Here is a 17,816-nt window from a genome sequence, read left to right as displayed (position 1 = left end):
CTGCAAGACATTATTTTTGTTGTCCTGGTGCCCAGGTTTCAGAAGATCTAACCTACCAAGACCAACTTTGTAAGAAAGTCTGCCAAGCCCCAATCTTCCAATGGTAAGAGAGATGCTAGGAAACAATTTACCTTTGTCTACCTCCTCTACTTCCACACAGAAACCGCCCTTTCAGGCTGAGACTGGTAGTCTGTGACTACCCGCCTCTGGGACCACTAACACCTCTGTCCCTTCGTCTCTGTCTCTCTCTCTCTCTCTCTGTGCCTGTGCTTGGAAACGGGAAATGCAGGACACTTGGATCCTATCTATCATACTGCAAGGATACTTTATGGTGTGGAAGACTCCTCCTCTCTTAAGGAGTATTCCACAACCACCAGAAGAACAACTAGAACTCTTTCCCCAGGTCATTTCTACCCTCCTTTCTCAAGGCACCATTCAGATAGTGCTGCCCTCCCAAGTAGAAAAAGGGTTCTACTCCAGGCTGTTCCTGGTACCCAGGAAGGATGGTCCTTGGAGACCCATGCTAGACCTATCCCAGTTAAGTACCTTTCTGAAGTTTCCCACCATTTGTATGTTAACCTTACTCACCTTTCTTCCTGTCATACTTCCTCAGGCCTTTATGGTGTCACTGGACATTAAGGATGGCTTATTCATATTCCCATTCATCTTCAGTTCAGGAAGTTTCTTCACTTTGCTATTGCTTCCTCACATTTTCAGTTCTGTGCCTTGCCCTTTGGATTGTCTACAGCCCCGAGGGTCTTCACAAATGCTTAGTTCCTGTCATAGCCTTCTGCAGGCTACAGGGCATATGGATCTTTCCATACCTAGATGACCTCCTCCAGGATCAGACTCCAGACATCCTTAAGGAGAACCTGTCCTTCATGGTGTCACTGTTGGAGTGTCTAGGGCTCATGTTCAATTATCAGAAATCAATTCTGGTCCCTTCTGAAGACCACATCTTCCTTGGCTGCAGGATTCAATCAGATAAGATGCTGGCTTCCTTTCCCTCAGAAAAGTTCCTGCCCCTCGCCTCCTACTTCCAGGACCACCTGCTTCTCCAGTCCCTGACTGCCAGGGAGTTTTTTTGCCTCTTGGGGTTCATGGCATCCACTATTCTCATGCTTCCTTTAGTCAAGTTACACATGAGAAAATTCCAATGGTTCTTGAGAACAGTATGGGTGCAACATTCCCATCCTCTGGAGTTTATCCCACTCCTCTCTTGCCTGAAAAAGGTGTTACACTAGTAGATCCAACAGGTATCAAGGAATCAAGGCTTACCTTTGCAACAACCTCTTCCACTCAGGAGGTGTACATGGATGATTCAGACATGGGATGGGAACCAACCCTACGCTCATGGAGGGTCAGAGATGTCTGATCCCCCACCCAGAAAAGGGAGCATGTCAGTATAAAGGAGATGAGGGCCCTGCTTTTCACTCTACAAATCTTCAGACCTTTTCTTTCCCCTGGGGCTTTTAAGGTGGATTACAGACAATACCACAGTCCTCTGGTATGTCAACAAAAAGGAAGGGACAAGTCCTATATCCTGTGCAGTCTGGCTTTACAGGCCTGGGAGTTAGCTGACCAAAGTCAACACTCCTTCCAGGCAGTTTACATACCCACTTCCCAGGATGTTGTAGCAGATGCACTGAGCCAGGTCCATGACTTACTCCCAAAAATGGATGTTACACAGGGATGTATTTATGGATGTGGTCCTTCAGTGGGGTACACCTCCGACAACTTCCCACGTTTTTTGCCAAGGTTCCAGATCCCCTGGCATGGAAGGTGGATACCCTGTTTTTCTCTTGAAATGGGATGTTTCTATATGCACCCCCCCTTCCCACTTCTTCAAAAGATCCTGTTAAAAATCTAACAGGAGCAACCAGAAATCTTGCTGGTGACTCCCTTTTGGCCAACATAGCATTGTTTACCCATTCTTTTGCATTTAGGCAAGGGCAATCACCACAAGTTACCCCGCAGATTAGTACACCCACATATATCAATTCTACAACTGACCCTGTGTGTGATAGGGTTTTGATTCCCTTCAGACACCTTTTCTTTGAGGACGTGCTACAAATTTTGCAGGAGGCCAAAAAACCCACTACTTGGAAATCCTATGTTTCCAAATGGAAAAGGTTTTTCCATCCGGTGTCTTAAAAAGGATTTACAACCACTGCTGGTGGATGTTCCAGTGGTTCTGACCTACTTGGGTGAATTAGTGAAGAGTGGACTGTCATACTCATCAGTAAAAGCTCACCTTTTTGCTATCTCTGCATGTCTCCCCCTTTAGCTTCCAGATTGGAAGTTAAACTTTTCTTAAAAGGCGTCCTTCACATCAGACCACTAAGGAAACCAGTTCCCCCTACTTGGGATCTCAACTTTCTCTTAGAAAAACTTACACAAAGTCCAATAGCCACAGACAGGATGGAAGGAAATGTGTATAAATTACAGGATGTGATGTGAGCTTGTTATTCCTTGAAGGTGAAATGCCGAGGTACCAGAATAAATCATTTTGAAAAGTCTTTTATCCTTGCGTTGTGCTCCTGTGGTTTTTGAAGCTGTGCCTTTTTGCTTGTGGCTATTGGATTTTGTGTGGTTTTCTGCATCAAGTTTGTGTTTCTTAAAAAAAACTTACCTGGCCCCTTTCGAGCCAGCAAGTTCTTCTGTTTTGCAACACTGCACCTGGAAAACAGTCCTTGCCATGACCATTCCTTCTGCCAGAAGGGTTTCTGCGTTACAAGCTCTGATGTCTTCTTCTCCCTTCACATTTTTTTCACAGGGATAGGGTTTCTTTATGCACTAAGGCCCTCCTTTATGCCCAAGGTGGTAAATGAGATGTCCTATTCTCATGTTGCAGTATTCCAAACCCTTGGGTTTTCATGTCTTGCTACCTGAACATCCGGCCAGTATACAAAAGTTTCTAGTCATTGCAGGTAACATGGGACGTCTAAGGTAGGCCATAAAAGTGATGTCTGCACATATCAGACCTCAGAACTTCTCTGCTGCCAGTAGAATGTCAGCTGTTCCTGCCATACTGGCCAGTTGATTGTTTTTTCAAATATAAGTACCACATTGGAGACATTTTGTTCTTTTGGGTCACTGCATGATTGTTTAGGTTCAAGTCATCCCTGAAGGGAAAGTGTAGGTGCGGTCGTCAGATCCCACATAAGGATGCCCATGAGCTTTGCCTTTTCTGTTTAGGGCCTACACATGACCATAAGTCCCAGAAATCTTATGCAGTCATCTGCCCGCCTTGAACGTTTATTTAGAAAATCAGCACCTTAAGTGCTAAGCCTTAGCTATGGAGGAGCCATCCTGTCATCCCATCAAGCCACTTAAGAAAAAGGCCAAAGTTGCTAGGCCTGAATCCATTGCTGCACCTCCTCCCAACATCCCTCCTGTGGCTGACATCCTGGAGGAACGTTCGGTAGCTGTCTCTATGAGTACAGTGGGTACCATTGGAGAAGTCGCAGAACCCAGAGCAGAAGACACGTCCTTGGAGGTAATGCAGATGTCTGCTTCTGATGGTGAGTGGGATCCTCGATGTGTACCGGCCACCCAGACAGGTCCGTCCACTACCGAAGATGTTAGCAAACCTTGGTATACCTTGGCCCATACACCCTCTAGGCCTTCCTTGAAAAGAAAATGGAAAACAAAGCATGTTTCTTCTTGTGTACAGAGCCAGCCAGACTGGCAGACATTTTCTCAAAACCGTTTCAATGCTTTTATGGCTCTTAGGCCTGCCACACCTTCATCCTTCCCAGTGGCTACCCGGTGAATAACCATAACCCTAGGCCTCAGGCTAAAGATATTTTTCAACCTGAAGCGGAGGACTCCTTTGACTTATCTTCAGAGGATTCTCTGTCTTATGTCTCCCAGTAACCATCCCCCCTTGGTTATGACTCCCCAGAGGAAGATTCTGCTGAGATAGGTTCTCCAGTTGAGGATCTTACCTTTGGGAAGACCATTTCCAAAATGAGGGAGTTCTTTAAGTGAGATTACACTGAAATGACAGAAGTTCAGAAAAGATAAACTCCTATAAATGGACACTCTTGCTCCCTTAGCTATACCTCCAGTCTTGTCAGCTTTTCTGGATGTTTTTAATGCAGCTTCTGTGAGTCCTGATTCACAGCCCCCTGCCCCTTGATGGCGTGACAGGATGTCCTTCAAGGATGCATCTGCAGTCCTAACAAATGGGTTGTCCTGCCTCAGGCAGCCCTTCGGTTGGCCGGATTCCATAGTCTGGGTCTGGCCTCGGCTGATGTCGCACTTCACCCGACGTCATAGCTGCTGTCAGTTGGGTATAAAGGCATCAGCTGACGCCATTTTCCTCAGTCTTTCTTGCCGCGCGGTGCCCGAAGCAGAAGCTGTTCGCAAGTGCCGGTCAGTCAGAACCAGAGATTACTACTACCGAAGACTTCTAAAAAGCTAAGTACCCCATTGGGGACTCTTTCTTGCCTCAGCCGATGTCAGAAAAAGTAAATAACTGTTTAACTTGTGGGAAACAAATACCTCATAAGGATTTCCACTCTTACTGCCTTCCTTGCTTAGGCCCAGACCACGACGTAGCAGCTTGTCTAGCCTGTGCTTCCTTCAACCGACGGACACTTAGACGTCAGTTGGAGTTTGCTGAGGAGTTTTTTGGCCCCGCTTTTGCTTACAACATGCCGTCGGAGACTCCGACTTCACAATTAGCTAAAAAGCGTAAGGAAAAGGACCGACACTCGCGGTCCGCGGTTTCGGCCGAAACCACAGTTAAACCAACCGCGAGTGTCTCTGTTTCGGCTGAAACCGAGTCCTCGGTTCTTCCTTCGGCCGAAAGCATGCCTCCTACAACCGAGGCCTCAACCAGCATGGCTGAATCTGCTACTGAAATTCCACCTGCTGTTGCAGGTTCTCAGGATTTATCAGATACTATCCCCTTAGACATTTCTACTCCTGCACGTGGAGCTGCTAGGCCCCCTGCATCCATGTCTATCAAGGCTTTTTCTAGGGCTAAAGCAGCTAAATCGTCTAAGGCCTTGCCTGCTAAAACCCCCTCACACAGGCCTAGTTCTAGTTCCCAAATGCTCAGCCTGGCAGAGGATCTCATTTCTTTGATCAGGGGATCCCAACCTCACCCTTGACAGGGCCTCTCATCCCCCTCCAGAGAAGAGGCCTAGAGCAGAGCCCCCTGAGCCAGTTTCAACTGATTACTCCTCGGATGATTCAGAAAACTCAAACCCTCCAGAAGGCCCTTTTTCCTCCATATGAGGACTCTGATGCAGAAGACTCCATTCCTTCTGCCTCTCCTCCTGAGGAATTTTCTTTTGGGGAAACCTTGCATGCTATGAGAGAGCAATTTCAATGGCAGGGCCAGGATTTTTCAGATTCTCGGAAAAGGCTAAGGACCTTTTTACATTTACCACAGCATAGGCCTTTAGCCATTCCTCCAGTACTAACAGTTGTGGATGATGCATTTAATGATGCTTGTACTGCCCCTGACTCTCTTCCCCCGGCCCCTGCTAAGCCCGACAGATACTACAGGGTCCCGGACACACATTATCACTTGTATAAGGCTCCTATTGCAGATCCTGAAACTATTTCACAGGGCCCCAAAGCTGTAGCAGCAGCCTCTGCCAAAAACCCCCTCCCCTCTGAAAGAGAATCTAGAGCACTAGAGAGATGGGGTAAAAAAGTTTATACTTCTGCTACTCTTTCGGCTAGGGCCTTAAACTGTCAATTCCACATGATTCAGTATCAGGAATTTTTGTTAGATCAGCTAAATAAAAAACTGTCCTCTCCTGAACCTTTAGACCGTAAGTCCCTTCAGGATTTGGTACATAACACTCAGCAGGTCAGTAATCATTCCTTAAAATGCGGCTATGATGCACTGGAGGCTTCCTTTAGATCAGCTATGACTGGTACAGTGATCAGAAGGCATGCATGGTTAAAAGAGCAATCCTTACCAGACCATGTAAAGTCAAAGCTCCTAGATGCTCCCATGGAGAAACACAGTTTGTTTGGCACCCCTGCACAGCAAGTGTTAAAGAAGGTGGAAGAAAAAGCAAAATCTGTCCAAACAGTCAAGGATTTCTTACAGGTCCAGCCTCCGAGGTTTAGTAGAAATTGGCCTTCGAAGAATTGGTCCTTTCCAGACACCTCCAGAGCACAGAGAGGCAGAAATAGGCGCCCAAGAGGCAGAGGTCAATCCAGAGGTGCCTACAGGGGACGTCAGTGGCAGCCTAACAACCAGAGAAGTACTGCCACAGATCCAGCTACTACCACTTCCACAGGACAGTCACAGTGACTTGGCTCTGATTCCGCCTTCCAGAGAACAACTGGAAGCACCCTTAGGTGGAAAGCTAGCCTTATTTTCAGTAAACTGGCATTACATTACAGGAGACAAATGGATTTTACAGACAATAGACAAAGGCTACAGGTTATACTCCCATACTCTACCAAGAAAGAGAGGAATGCCAAACCTACCACCAAACCAAAAGACAAACGCTCTAGGACAAATCAACCACTTACTAAGGATGAGAGCTATAGAAAAGGTACCGTCTATGGAACAAGGACAAGGATTTTACTCCAGACTTTTCCTGGTACCAAGAAAAGAAAACCAATGGAGACCTATTCTCAACCTGTCCGCTCTGAACACATATCTCATTGTTCCAAAATTCAAAATGCTGACCCTACAGCAACTTCTTCCCATGCTGGGTAAGGAGTCTTGGCTGGTGACTCTAGATCTCAAGGAGGCATACCTGCACGTCCCTATACGACCAGATTGCAGAAGATACCTCAGATTTCTTGCAGGATCAGAGCATTATCAATTCTCAGCATTGCCCTTTGGCTTATCTACTGCGCCCAGAGTATTCATGAAATGCCTGGCATCAGTAATTGCTCATTGCAGGCTTCAGGGAATTCAAATTTATCCATACCTGGACGACTGCCTGATACAAGCGGACAGCAAGATCAAATTAAGAAAAGATTTGGAAAAGGTTATTCACCTATTGCAAGCCCTGGGATACACAGTCAACATAAAAAAGTCAAGGCTGGTACCATCCCAAAGGATAACATTCCTGGGTGCAGAACTGGACACATCAAATCAAATGGCATTTCTCACAGCAGAAAAGCAAAAGCAACTACCACTCTATTTCATGGCATTAACAACGCAGAACCAGCTTACAGCAAGGAAAGTCCTGCAAGCCCTGGGTTACATGGCATCCTGCATAATATTGATTCCACATGCCAGACTACATATGAGGAAGTTGAATGGTACCTAAGGAATTTATGGTCTCAGCACAAGCACAGCCTAGAAACCCAAATTCCAATAATTCCATGCCTGAAGCAAGAATTCCTGTGGTGGGCTCAGGCCTGTCAGTTGAACAGAGGACTACCTTTCCACAGCCCTCAACCAAGCCAGACTATCACCACGGACGCCTCAGACCTCGGTTGGGGGCACACATGGTGGACAAGTGTATACAAGGCCTATGGACACAAGACCAGCTGAACCTACACATAAATCAAAGAGATGCTGGCAGTGAAACAGGCAATTCAGACATTCAGACCGTTTCTTCAACAAGGTCATTTGCTGATAAGGACGGACAACACCACAGTCATGTGGTATATCAACAAACAGGGAGGCACACATTCATATCCTCTATGCCGAATGGCAATGGACCTGTGGAATGTGGCCCTGAACCTCAACATTCAGCTCCAGGCCATATTTGTGCCAGGAAAAGAAAATATACTAGCAGACACCTTAAGCAGAACTACCACGGATGCCCACGAATGGATGCTGCATCCAGACATCTTCAAATCCATTACAAAGAAATGGGGGCTACCAGAAATAGACCTGTTCGCATCCCCTCACAACCACCAATTGAGGAAATTCTGCACAAGGACATACCACCCACTTGCTTGGAAGGTGGACTCCCTATCCTTCAGTTGGGAAAACCTGACAGCATATGCATTCCCACCTCTTCCTTTGATGCACAAAGTGCTACTGAAGATCAAAGAAGATCACCCAAGGATCATCCTGATAGCTCCAGACTGGCCGAGGCAGCATTGGTACCTGCTACTGAGGAGTATGTCTTGGGCACACGCATGGCGCCTACCTCTAGTTCCTTTACTGCTAACACAGAACAACTTCAAGATCCTGCATCCAAACTTGAAAACACTGCAGCTAGCTGCTTGGAATATTACATAAAACAAAATAACCCAGATTTATCTCAGAGGGTTAAAGACATTATCCTGGAGGCTCGCAGACCCTCCACAAGGAAAACTTATTCAGCCAAATGGAAAAGATACCTCATTTGGAGTGCAGCAAAAGGAGAAAATGTGTCATTAGCAAACATAGCTAACATCCTGGAATATTTAGCAGAACTTTTCCACAAGGGCCTGTCTTACTCCTCCATTAAGATTCATGCATCAGCAATTTCAGCAGAATACAACATGGATCCTCCAGTCTTCTCTCATCCTCTACTCAGGCAGTTTCTGAGAGGAATTAAAAATGTAAAGCCTCCAAGAAAGCCACCTTTGCCTACATGGGACCTGAACTTTGTGCTAGAAAAGTTAACACTTCCCCCTTTCGAACCAGCAGCAACAGCAGAATTACAGTTCTTATCTTGGAAAACTGCTTTCCTGCTTGCAATCACTTCAGCAAGAAGGGTTTCTGAATTACAGGCATTAATGGCAGTACAGCCCTTCCTTATCTTCCATCAGGATAGAGTGTCCATGAGAACTAACCCTACTTTTATGCCAAAGGTGGTCTCCAGGGTATCATTGAACCAAGCAATCCATCTACCAACATTCTTCACCAACCCACAGAACAGGGGGGAAAGACTACTACATACCTTGGATGTGCACAGGCAATTGTGCTACTACCTGGACAGAACCAAGAACAATAGAAAAACTGACCAGCTTCTGGTAGCATATGCAACAGGAATGGAAGGAAAAGCAATTTCGAAACAGACAATCTCAAAACGGATAGGAAATTGCATTAGATTTTGTTACTCTTTTCATGGAAAGCCAACTCCAGAAAACATCAGACCTCACTCCACAAGGGCTACAGCCACTACTACAGCTTTCTTACGAGGAGTGGCTACCAAAGACATTTTAGAGGCTGCTACTTGGAGCTCCGTGCATACATTTGCCAAGCATTATAACCTACCTTTATACTCCAGATCCCGAGCAGCCACTGCTGTTTTGCAAGGGATCTTAACTACACCATAATCTTCTTAGTGCCTCCTCCCCCAGTTTGGCTATGGTATTCTACCCATTTGTTAGGACTGCAGATGCATCCTTGAAGGACATAGTACAGTTTTGTACCTACCATAAATGTAGATGTCCGAGAGGTATGCATCTGCAGTCAGGATTACCCACCCTCCTTCCCCTCTGTGGCACTCCTAGGGTATTTGCCCATCTTTTAGCTAGCTGAGGGAATCTGTTATGGTGTATTTGTTTGTATAAATGTATATACATGTTTATTTATGTTTGCTCTCTACTGTTTGGAATCATTTGCATCTATCCAAATTTGGCCTTCCTAGAGGGCAACTGGCATCTGGGGCAAGAAACACTGAGGAAAATGGTGTCGGCTGATGCCTTTATACCCAATTGACAGCAGCTATGACGTCGGGTGAAGTGCGACATCAGCCGAGGCCAGACCCAGACTTTGGAATCCGGCCGACCGAAGGGCTGCCTGAGGCAGGACAACCCATTTGTTAGGACTGCAGATGCATACCTCTCGGACATCTACATTTATGGTAGGTACAAAACTGTACTTTTTGCAAGGTCCCTGAGGGGCCAAATTTCTTATTAAATGCCCCAGACCATGGCACTATATCAGTCTTAGCTGATAAACCATCAAAACTGCTTCCATCCACCTCAGTTCTCCCTACAGATAGACAGCAAGGCCATGGAGCACCTTAGAAAAAAAGGTTTATACCTCTGCTACCCTGCCATTCAGTGCAATAAACTATGAAACTCGTATGTCAAAATATGCCCTAGCCTTTTTAGGACAAGCCACTAAGCTTCTGACTGAGATCCCAGATTCTCCAGTCAGGGCACATATATCCAGCCTTATATCTTTGTCTTCTCAGGTCACTAGGCATTCCATTAGGTGCGGCTATGATGCAGCTGAAGCCTCTGCCAGATCTGTTGCATCTGCCTCAGTCCTAAGAAGATATTCCTGGCTGCAGTTACAGCCCTTACCTGATATTAGGATAAAACTATTGGATACGCCTCTAGATAACTCTGCCCTCTTTGGGAACAAAGGTGTTTGGAAAAACATTACCTCAGACAGGTGGGTCTTATCCATCATACAAAAAGGGTTATTTCATGACCTGGATCACAACACCTTCCTTGAGGGTTATTCCACAGCCACCAAAGAACAGCTTCCCCTTTTTCAGCCAGTTAGAGATAGCCTTATTGCCCAAGGAACAATTCCGTCTGTCCCTATGACAGAAAAGGGAAAGGGTTTCTATTCCAGACTCGCCTAGTCCCAAGAAAAGATGGACCCTGGAGGTCAATCCTAAACCTTTCCTAACTCAGTCTTTTCCTGCAAGTGCCTACCTTTCAAATGTTTACTCTGCAGACCCTCTTCCCCTTGATTTTACCTCAGGGATTCCTAGGCAGCTTGGACATCAAGGATGCCTACCTGCACATCCCCATAAGACCAATTACAAGAGATACTTACACTTCTCTATGAGCTCCTCAAATTTTCAAATGTTCTTCGTGTTTCACTGTTCCAGTCAACACACTTGGGTTATCTACCTGCAGGTAGCCCTCATTTGGCCCGAATACCAGAGACTTAGTATTTCTGAGTCGGTTGCTGTCGCTCCAGGTCTGACATCATGTTGTCAGGGGTATAAAAACAGGCAGCCAATGCCATTACATCTGTCTTTCTTGCCAAGGAGCCCAAAGCAGAAGCAGTTCGCACGAGTGCCAGTCGGCCGCTACCTGAGTTTTCATTTCCGAATTTAATTATCCTGAAGTCTTCTAAAGCTAAGTACCCTGCTGGGGATTTTTTTTCTTGCTCTAACAGATGTCAGAAAAAGTTAACAATTGTCTTGCCTGTGGAAAGCAAATACCACACCGAGATTTCCATTCTTACAGCATCACCTGTTTAGGCCCAGACCACGACGAACCTCGCGGTCGATTTTTTGCCTTGTTCAATGCCCGAACTATTCATCTTCGGGCCCTTATTGTCGCTAAATACTTTCGTTCTCTATCTCTGTATTCCAAAATGGCTTTGGTAAGCCATCCGACTAGTGATCTTCTGAAAAAACGTAAGGCTAAAGACAGAGACAGACTGCACAGGCCGATAGTCAGTGAGGCGCTTTCGCAGCCCCTGATGCCCGCTTCAATGGATTCACAGTCCTCTACAGAGATCCATTCGAAGTCCGGTATGCCACGAGACTCTTCAACTGCAGAACCTGCAGATGGGTCCGGAGCCGCTGAGCAGGCACAGGCTTCTGAGGAAGTTCTTCAGACTACTGATATTCGATACAAACCGACGACTTCTTTCGCGTCTTCAATTCTGTCTAAAACTACCAATTTTCTAAGGCCAAGAGTACGTGCTACGCTTAAAAAAAAAAGACGACTCAAACTCAGCACCTGCTTCCATGCCACAACATCAAATGCATGAAATGGCAGAAGACCTTATGCTGATTAGGGGAAGTCAGCCTTCCCCTGCTAGGAGAAAAAGAGACCTGTCCCCAGCAGCTTTAGCAGACTACGAGTCCGACGACTCTGACGTATCTGATTATGAACACATGCTTTTATCTGCTCATGAGGATTCAGATGCAGAGGAATCCATTCCCTCTGCTTCTCTTCCAGAGGATTTTTCTTTTGTTGAAACCTTACATGCTTTAAGAGAGCATTTCCACTGGGAATGCCAAGACTATCCTCAGTCCAAAAAGAGACTAAGAGAATTTTTAGATTTGCCACAACATAGGCCTTTAGCAATGCCCCCAGTCCTGGATGTTGTGGATGCCTGTATGAAATCCAGTTTAACTAATGATGATTTACCCCCTGCTCCTTGGAAACAAGCAGGTACTACAGAGTTCCTTACTCTCACAAATTCCTTTTCAAAAATTCTACTGCTGACCCAGAGGTCATCTCCCAGGGGCTAAAGGTATCAAAGCAACTACAGCTAAGAATTCCACCCCTTCGGACAGGGATTCCAGAGCTTTAGGCAGATGGGGTAAGAAAGTATACACTTCTGCAACTCTCACCATTCTTATTAAGCAAAAAATAGCTACCTTTACAGACTGTGCAGAAAATAAAGAATTACAAGAGCTTATGCATTCTGCAAGCCAAGTCAGCAAGCATACTTTGCAATGTGGCTTTGATGCCCTAGAAGCATCTTGCAGGGCAGCAGTCACTGGTTCTGAATTGAGAAGGCATGCTTGGCTTAAGGAGCAGACCTTGCCAGACCATGTCAAATCAAAATTACTAGACGCTCCTTTGAGCAAGGCCAATCTGTTTGGCACCAAAGCAGAAAAGGTTCTTAAAAAGATGGAAGAAAAAGCTAAACATATGCAGAAAGTCAAAGATTTCTTGCAAGTACAGCCTCCTAGATTTAGTAGGCATTGCCCCTAGAAACATTGGTCCTTTCTAGCCCCCTCAAGGCCATCTCAAACTAGACCCAGGGGAAACGGACCCCCCCCCCGACTACAGTGTCAGGGTATGCAGAGATCTAAGCAATGGAGAGCCTCCACTTCAAAAAAGGGAGTGCTAAGCCACCCCCTTATGAAAAGAATTCACAAATTCACAGTGACTTCTCAGCTCCACTCCCCACCTCTGTCCAACTGCTTCTGCCCCTAGGAGGAAAACTTGCCCATCATGCGAAAAACGACTTCCATCACCAAAGACAGATGGGTCCTCAGTTGTATCCCAGGGGTACAGATTTTACTTCCACTCACTGCCAACCCCAAAAGGGGTCCCAGACCTTCCTCCAAACCAGTGGGTGGAGGCACAAAACCAAGTTCAATCCCTGCTCTCTAATAAGGGCAAGTCAACCTGTTCCTGTGGAACAGATAGGTCAAGGGTTCTATTCCAGACTTTTCCTGGTACCCAGAAAAGAGGGCACTCGGCACCCAATCCTAGATCTTTCCATTCTAAACACCTTCCTGGTGGTACCAAAATTCAAATGCTTACCCTGCAGCAGCTTCTTCCTATGCTGGCCAAATGCCTGGTTAGCCACCCTAGACTTAAAAGAAGCCTATCTGCACATCCCTGTCAGGGACTCATGCAGGAAATATCTGTGCTTCAGGGCAGGGTCTGTGTGTTATCAGTTCTCAGCACTTCCCTTTGGCTTATCCACTGCTCCCAGAGTATTCACAAAATGCCTGGCTCCAGCCGTTGCCTACTGCAGACAGAGAAAAATTCAAATTTACCCGTACTTGGACGACTTCCTGATTCAGGAAGACGGTCAGAAAATGCTGTTGCAGCACCTGGCATTTGTAAAAAAAACCTTCTAACCTCCCTGGGGTACACCATCAACGAAAATAAATCAAACCAGTCCCCAGTCAAAAGATTGAATTCCTGGGAGCAAGCTTGGACACAGCATCCCAGATGGCATTCCTTACTCCGGAAAAACAAGCCTATCTGACAGACTACTTCTCTCAAATGGCCACCAGAACCCAGCTATCTGCAAGGAAAATCCTGCAGGCCCTAGGGTTTATGGCCTCATGCATCCTACTAATTCCATATGCCAGACTGCATACGAGGAAACGTCAGTGGTACTTAAAGTCTTTGGTGCCAACATTCTCAGGACCTGGAAACTGTCATTCTTATCATACCTTGTCTAAGGACAGAGTTTCTTCGGTGGGCAGCAGCATGCAACCACAGAAAGGGACTTCCCTTTACTCAACCCCACAGTGCCCAGACCCTAACCACAGACGCATCAGACTATGCCTGGGGGGGGGCACACCTGGACGACAAGTGCATTCAGGGCCACTGGAGCCCAAGTCAAGTTCATCTGCACATCAGCCAAAAAGAGATGCTAGCTATTCAGCACACTCTCACTGCTTTCAGATCCCTACTCTCACCAGGACCCCTGCTAATAAATAAAAACAAACACCACCACAGTTATGTGGTACAGCAACAAGCAGGGGGGATCCCACTCTGCAGGCTAGCCATGGCCCTGTGGAACATGGCCTTGGACATGCAGGTCCATCTGCAAGCTCAATTCCTACCAGACAAACAAAACTCACTGGCAGATGACTTCAGCAGAAATCTCCTAGTCCCACACGAGTGGCAATTAGAGCTCAGCACCTTCAGCCTTCTGATTCAGAAATGGGGGACCCCAGAGGTGGATCTCTTTGTCTTCCCCTGCAATCACCAGCTCAGCAAATTCTGCACCAGGACACCTCATAGCAGGGCCTGGAAGGTGGATGCCCTAGCCTTCCAGTGGGTAAACCTCTCAATTTATGCATTTCCCCCTCTGCCCCTTCTCTCAAGAATATTGCTCAAGATAAGACAGGACAGACCAAGGACAATTGTAATTGCCCCAGACTGGCCATGCCAGCACTGGTACCCACTCCTGCGTAGCCTGTCACCGGTGCCACCCTGGCACCTACCCCAGAGCCCAACCCTGCTCACTCAATGGAGGGACAGATCTTACATCCGTAATTGCAAACCCTGAATCTTGCAGCCTGGCTTATTCCTTGAATTCTCCCCCAGTGACCAGCCTAAACAAGCAGATGCTGGACGTAATTCTTGAAGCCAGAAGACCCAGTACAAGGAAATGCTATGCCAAGTGGAAAAGATATTGCTCCTGGTTTCAGTCTAAAGGAGAGGACATAACTTTTCCCTCCCTACCTCTAATCCTGGATTACTTAGCAGATGTACTCCACAGAGGCCTATCCTTCTCCTCCATTAAGATCCATGCCTCTGCCATCTCGGCTCATTACAACTCTTGAGCCACCCCTCTTCTCTCACCCTCTCATCAAACAGTTCCTGAGAGGGGCAAACAACTTAAGGCCACCAAGGAGAGCACCAACTCCTGCTTGGGACCTTAACTTTGTATTGGAAAAGCTCACACTACTCCCTTTTGAGCCTGCAGCGTCAGCAGAGTTAAAATTCCTCTCTTGGGAAACAGCATTGCTCCTGGCCATCACTTCAGTGAGAAGAGTGTCTGAGCTACAAGCACTTATGGCCGTGGAACCCATGCTGACAGGGTCTCCCTCAGGATTAATAATTCCTTTATGCCTTACATGGTGTGCAGTGTGGCTCTCAACCAATCTATCCATTTGCCAACCTTCTTCCTTAATCCTCAAAATAAAAGGGAAAGGATCCTGCACTCATTGGACGTGCACAGACAGCTCAGATTCTACCTGGATAGGACTAAGCCCTTCAGGCCAGTTATTACTCAGTTTTGCACCAAGAGTAGAGGGCAAGGTCATTTCAAAACAGTCAATTTCCAAATGGATAGAACAGTTAATCCGTTTCTGCTACAAGTATCATGGGAAACCAACCCCTCATGGGGTCAGAACACATTCCACTAGGGCAACTTCTTCCTCTACAGCATTCCTCAGGGGCATCCCAACCAGGGACATTCTGGAGGCTGCTACCTGGAGTTTTGTACACACATTAGCCAAGCATTACCACCTGCCTGTATTTTCAAAATCCAGGGTGGGTTTTGCAACTGCAGTCCTGCAGGGCATACCAGACATCCGAAACTCTTCTTGACTGTCTCCACCCTTTCTGCAGCTTTGGGAATCAACCCAAGTGTGATGACTGGAACAGTGAAGCACGAAGAACATAGTACAGTTGTGTACACTTACCATAAATGTAGATGTTTGAGTGTATTCACTGTTGCAGTCCTGGTTTCCCTCCCTCCAGCCCCCTTCTCTTTCTCTCTCCTCTGTCTGTATATTTCTCAACGCTTGCAGGGGTATTGGTATTTATCTTTTACTGGTGGTGATTTTTCCACCATAGTTTAGCTCCCTGTTGGGGGGCTCATGACATTTGGGCAAGAAAAACTGATGTAATGGCGTCGGCTGCCTGTTTTTAAATCCGTGACGACCTGACATCAGACCTGGAGTGACAGCAACTGATGCAAAAATACTAAGTCTCTGGTATTTGGGCCAACTGAGGGCTACCTGCAGGCAGATAAAACCCAAGTGTGATGACTGCAACATTGAATACACTTGAACATCTACATTTATGGTAAGTGTACACAACTGTACTTTTTCTGCCTTGCCCTTTGGACTTTCTACAGTACCAAAGGTCTTCACTAAGTGCTTGGTACCAGTGATTGCATTCTGCATGACTCAAGGGATTCAAATATTCTCTTACCTGGACAGCCTTATGATCCAGGCAGACTGTTCAGAATCCTTGCTATGCCATCTACAAACAGTACCATCAGTCCTGCAAGCACTAGGTTTCAATATAAAGTTTCCCAAGTCCAACCTGAGCCCCTGTCAGGACCAAATATTCCTGGGATGCAGGATAATGATGGATGTCATGAGGGCCTTTCTTCCACTTCAAATGGTGGAAAACTTAAGGCAGTACCTGCTTGTCTGCACATCAAGTCACAGTCTTGACTGCCAGGCAGTACTTAAGACTCGTAAGGTCATATGGCATTGACTAGTCCCATGTTGCCATTGGCAAGACTCCACATGAGAACGTTACAGTGGTACCGAAGGTCTATATGGACACAGCATTCTCACCCCCCAAAATCCCCTTCCTATCTTGTCTCAGGAAAGAGATTCTATGGTGGTTGAATCAAGTGACCTCCAACCCAGGACTCCCCTTACAGGCTGCCTTGCCAGTATAGGAGATGTACACGGATGCCTCAAATCCTGGATGGGGAACAGCCATGGGCTCCCTAAGAGTCCACAAAACCTTATCAGATTCCATCAGACAGGAACATGTCGCTATCAGAGAGATGGGATCAATTCTTCTGGCCCTGAAGGCCTTCCAACATATGGTGAATCAGGGCCCCCTAAAATTGTTCACAGACAACACGACAGTTCTGTGGTATGTAAACAAGCAGGGGGGAGCAAAATCCTATTTGCTATGCAGACTAGCTCTCCAAGTCTGGGAGCTTGCCACACAACAGGTAGTCATTCTGCAAGCAGTGTATCCCTTCAGAGCAGTACACTCAGGCAGACACCTTGAGCAGATCCATGTCACAGTCACATGAATGGATGCTCCACAGAGATGTGTTCTTGGACATGGTCCACAAAGTGGGGTACACCTCAGATAAATCTGTTTGCCTCCCCTCTGAACTGACAGCTTCCATCATTTTGCACCAGGCTTACCCAGTCCTCTGGCAAGGGCAGCAGACACCTTCTCAGTCTCTTGAAAGGGGATGTTTCTGTATGCATTCCCCCCTTCCCACTTCAGAAAGTGTTATTAAAAATCCTGCAAGACAAGCCAAAAATCTTGTTGGTGACTCGCTTTTGGCCAAGACACCATTAGTTCCCCCTCCTCCTGCATTTAGCCAGGGGCAATCACAAGTTACCTCACAGAGTGGACCTTCTCACACAGGACAAGGGAATCACTAATCCATCTTTACAGTACAATCTTTGAACATTACTCTGTGGGTGATAGAATTTTGATACCTTACAGTCACTTTTACAATGAGGACATGCTCACAGTCCTGCAGGAGGCCAGGAAATCTAACACTAGGAAATCTTATTTGTCTAAATGGAAAAGATTCTCCATATGATTCTCGACAAAGATAACTGGACATTTTAGAGTTATGTTCCCTTGGTACTGTTATACGTATGTGAACTCTTGCAGACAGGATTGGTGTACTGCGCTGTTTAAGCACACCTTGCTGCTATTTCACCTTGTCTGCCTCTGGACCCCTCTTTGGCATC

The 17,816-nt window shown here is 46.4% G+C and overlaps 1 protein-coding gene across 1 annotated transcript in view; it reads left to right on the top strand.

Moving 5' to 3' along the window:
• The window catches only part of ZC3HC1 (zinc finger C3HC-type containing 1), a 554,828-nt gene that overhangs the window by 251,431 nt on the left and 285,581 nt on the right, over nt 1–17,816 (top strand). The window lies entirely within an intron of this gene.

This window comes from Protopterus annectens, chromosome 11.part0 (assembly GCF_019279795.1).
Source record: "Protopterus annectens isolate FY-2018-M chromosome 11.part0, PAN1.0, whole genome shotgun sequence".
Taxonomy (NCBI): Eukaryota; Metazoa; Chordata; order Ceratodontiformes; family Protopteridae; genus Protopterus; species Protopterus annectens.
Note: the sequence above shows the minus strand (reverse complement) of the source record. Positions and strands in the feature narration are given on the sequence as shown.